This window comes from Tribolium madens, unplaced genomic scaffold (genome assembly GCF_015345945.1).
Source record: "Tribolium madens isolate multiple individuals breed KSU strain unplaced genomic scaffold, Tmad_KSU_1.1 Scaffold_1;HRSCAF=32;Tcas5.2_LG8, whole genome shotgun sequence".
Taxonomy (NCBI): domain Eukaryota; kingdom Metazoa; phylum Arthropoda; class Insecta; order Coleoptera; family Tenebrionidae; genus Tribolium; species Tribolium madens.
The window spans coordinates 10183552-10187984 of NW_025400984.1; the positions used below are offsets into that span (position 1 = coordinate 10183552).

Genomic DNA, 4433 nt, shown 5'->3' on the forward strand with positions numbered 1-4433 from the left:
AACTTGTCACAAATAATAAGATTTGAAAAAGCCAAATATTGAAATACATTTATTTGTATACGTTCTCAAAATTTTACGGACTCATTTCAGTCCCAAAAAAGAGTTTTTTTGGACTCAATAAAATAGTACATAAAATAATTATTTTGAGTTCTATTTTTGTTTCTTTTCACTATTTTAGGTGTTATTTTCACTTATCTTTTACCATTTTTTTTACTATTTTTGTTTTTATAAACAAAAGTTGTCACAAAAAACTGAATATTGAAACAATAAGACTGAAAAAGTAATAAAGAAACTAAAAAAATCTAAATGTGTCTAAAATTTTGAGATCTGCTAGGGGAGAGTGCTCTATATTGGAGTAGTTTATCAAAAATGTCAAAGCCAAGAAAAGAAATCCAAAAAAACTATGTGATTTTGATAGTTTTGAACTTAATTTTCTCTTGGGCAAAGATTAGTCTGCCGGAATCTGATAAAATATTTTAATCGAATAAAAATGCAATTAAAATATTGTGATTTTTGAAAACACTTTTGTCAAGTTGGAAACAATTACCAAAATATTTGGGTTCGTTAAACTATTTTACGTAAATTATTATCGATTTCGGTGAGCTACGTAAAATAGTTATTTTAGGTGTTATTTTCACTTATTTTGGAGAAATTATTCATACACAATAAAATGTTTAAATGTGTTTTTGAAAGCTACCTTTTTAACTAAGTTTTTTACAAGAAATTAAAAAAATGTAAAAGTGCGAAGAGAAAGATTTTAATTTTTATAAAATCAAAAGTTGTCAAAAATAATAAGATTAAAAAAACTGAATATTGGAATATAAAACTAAGAGTAATGAAAAAAAAAACAACTCAAAATTTCGAGAACCGCTAGGGGAGAGTGCTCTATATTGGACTAGACTATCAAAAATGTTAAAAATAAGACAAACATAAAAAATAAGTTATTTTTAAATGTAAATGTGAGAGTGGTTTAAACTAGACTCTAAATTAGATTTTTTCCAAGACAAAAAAAGCCAAAATTTGTGAAAATTTTACTACATTTAAACAAAAAAAACAATTATAACAAAAGTAAAAAAAAACATGTAAGTAAGCGTCGACCAAAATCTTGGTTGAGACATGTGGTTTATAAAAAACATGTAAACAAACCACAAGTTCATTAACCATTTTACCAACAAATAAAAATTTCGAGAAAATAGTGAGTTGCAATCAAACAAAAACAAAAAAAACACAAATGATTAAATAAATAAATAAATACGAAAACAAGCTTCCCCCTCTCGTCCCCCGGATGCAGATAACTCGTCAAAATCACCTAAACCACTATCACCAAGTGACATAAATAAATCCAAATAAACAGCATTTGATATGAATTTGCGGCCTTAAGCTCCGCCCTTGCCCGCCTTCTCCGCCTTAAATCGCCCATCACTAAGAATCAAAGTCGCCTCCCACACCACTAAAACAATCGCCAACCTTCCCATCTCTTACAATAAGGATCACGCGTGCCGCGGTCTCGGCCTCCCGCGATTCCAACCACCCATCCTCTTTCTCTCTCACGGCGGCGAACCATCGAGTCAGTCGCGATTTGACAATCGACGGTTGTGTTGTTGTTCGCGGATGCGACGACGACGTTCACGTGTTTCGATGAGTGAGTGAAATACAGGGTGAGTGAGTGAAGGCGAACCAGTGAGCCATTTTGGACCGACTTCCCCTATATGAACTCGCGGTTTGATTTTTTAGGGTTTTTTGCGTAACCACATGTTGCCAACTGGCCGACGCTAAAATAAACGGTAAATAAACAAATAACAGAAGAGTGTGTGATGGGAATTGAGGTCGATTTTAATATTTCACAAGAATTTTTTTGTAATTGGGACGTACCAAAATGTGTGGTTGAAATTCCATTATTGTTTTTTGAGCCAAAAATGGTTGCGGTTGCCCTAAATCCGATTTTGGAAAAACTAGTTTTAGGACTTAATATTTTTTTGAGTGAGGAAACAAAGAGGGCTATTTTACAATTTTTATTCCAATTTACATAAAAAAAAATCGAATTTTTGTCTTTTTTTTTCAAATTAGGAAATAAAATTCGAATTCAGTCACTCCCGAAGGCAAAAATGCGGTTTTGCCAACAATTTCATTCAATTTCAAGTTAAATTTTGGATTTTTCGTTCGAAGCTCATTAAAAAATTACTCATACTTGAATTTTTTTGAAAAATTAACATTTTGAGGGTCAGGAAGTATTTTTCGATAATAAAAATAGTCAAAAAAGGGATTTTTTTTTAATAAAAATAAGGAATATTGATAACAAGTGAAATAATAATGACATCAGTTCTTGTCAGGTATTGTTTTTTCCCACCGTTTCTTACAATTCCATTGGAATCCGGAAAGGTTCACTTCTTTTCAATTATGATTCTACGAAATCGGTTCGATCTAGTCACCGTATCCAACCCAGGCTATTAGAATATCGTCCAAACCCACCTAAATAAAGCTCACCTTCCACGAAATTATAAAAAATATAAAGAAGGGGACGTTTTTGGGGCTTTTTTATTCCTCCCAAAAAACCTAACTGAATTTTAAAGTCTTGTTTAGAAAAAAAATAAAAAAACCAAGTGCATTTTAAAGTCCTGTTTGGGAAAAATTAAAGTCGGGGCCATATTTGGGCCAAGAATTTAGACCCAAACAGAATTAGGAAGATTTTTCAGAAAAATATTAATTAATAAAAACACTAGACTTTGGTCTTGTCAACAACGATAAAAATTGGGGCCAAAATTGGGGACCATTTTTTCATTTTCAATGTCAAAATTTTTTAGAAACTTCCAAAAACGATTGTTTTGAATCAACAGATAGCAGTTTTTGTAACTTTTCTTGTTAAAATTATAAATTATTTTTTTCAAATGCAAAAAAGGTCCTGTTTGAGGATTAACAAAAATTAGAAAGGACTTTCCAGCTAAAAAAATTGAAGTTGTGTTCTTGCAAAGCGTTTCCAAGATCACAGAATAGTCTTATTTATTTACAAAAAATCAGGGGACCATTCTTTCAAAAAATGAAGATGTTAGAAACAATTTTTTTTGTAAATTAAACGTTGTTTTTACCAACAAAAATAAAAATTTCGACCAAAATTAGGGACCATTTCTAGGACTATTTTTTCAATATAAACCAATTGGGGGCCTTTTTTGCCTTTTTGTCAAAATTAGACATAATTTTCTCAAAAGTCTCACACGAAAATTAAAAGATAACTCTAATTATTTCAAATTCGGGAATGGTAATTTTGTTAGGACTCAAAAAAAGCTGATTTTATTTCACAAAAATTGGAGTTGTTTCAAAGAAAAAAATATTGAAGCTGTGATGTTACAGATTAAACTTTTCAAGTATTTCTAATCACAGAATAGTCTTATTTATTAACAAAAAATGACGTAGTTAACAAATCAGGGGGCCATTTTTTTCAAAATCGGCTAATTTTAATTTTAAAATTCATGGGGACGTTTTTTCCAAAAAATTAAACGCTGTTTTTATTTTTTTTCATTATCAATGTCCAAATTCGTAAAAAACTATCAAGAACAGATTTTTTTGCCTTTTTGCCGAAACTAGACGTCATTTTCTCCAAAAAAAAAAAAAATTATTTTTGATTCACAAAAATTATAGTTGTGAACGTTTTTGGGACAAAAATAGAAAAAAAATAATAAAAAAATTGAAACTGATTTTTTGCAGACTGAACTTTCAAAGCGTTTCCAAAATCACAAAATAGCCTTACTTAAAATTCATAGGGCTGTGAGGGCCATTTTTACAAAAAATTATAACAAAAGCAAAAATTTGGGCCAAAATTAGCGACAATTTTTTCGTTTTCGATGTCCAAATTCGTTAAAAAAAGACTATTTTTTTAATGGAAACCAAGTGGGGGCCCTTTTTGCCTTTCTGCCGTTTGACGTAATTTTTCCCTAAAAATGCTCGACAATTTTTAGACTCAAAAGAGAATGTTTATGAATCAAAAAAATAAGAATTGTAAATGGATGTAGACGTTTTTGGGGCAAAATAAAAAAACATCCCAAACCACAAAAGTCTAATTTTTTTACAAAAACTGACCTAGTGGGTAAATCAAAGAGCCATTTTTTTCAAAAGCGTTTTTAATCTTAAAATTTATGTAGAGGTCGGACCATTTTTCTAAGAAATTAAACGGGTTTAAAAAAATTTTTCATATTCAATGTCAATTTCAAATTCGTTAAAAACTATTAAAAGGCCATTTTTTTTCCAACAGAAATGAGTTGGAGGCTTTTTTGTCGAAACTAGACGTCATTTTCCCCTAAAAATCTTTCTTTCTTTCTTTTTGATTCCAAAAATTGGGGTTGGGAACATTTCTGTGATCAAAAAAAGTCAATTTTTGGGTTTTGTGAAAAAGTCGAAATTTCAGGATTAGCGCCCCCTGCCCCCCATGCATCTCTCAGTCT

The 4433-nt window shown here is 30.4% G+C and overlaps 1 protein-coding gene across 5 annotated transcripts in view; it reads left to right on the forward strand.

Annotated features, from left to right (window-relative positions):
* The first annotated feature begins 1579 nt into the window (after nucleotides 1-1579).
* LOC123003681 (protein lozenge-like) overlaps nucleotides 1580-4433 on the forward strand; it is a 38914-nt gene continuing 36060 nt past the window's right edge. For 3 of the 5 annotated variants that reach the window (XM_044396608.1, XM_044396612.1, XM_044396613.1), the window contains exon 1: nucleotides 1587-1784. The gene's annotated coding sequence lies outside the window, so the exon portion shown is untranslated. Of the gene's footprint in view, nucleotides 1785-4433 lie in introns of all 5 variants that reach the window. The other 2 variants (XM_044396609.1, XM_044396610.1) reach the window with 2 other exon arrangements.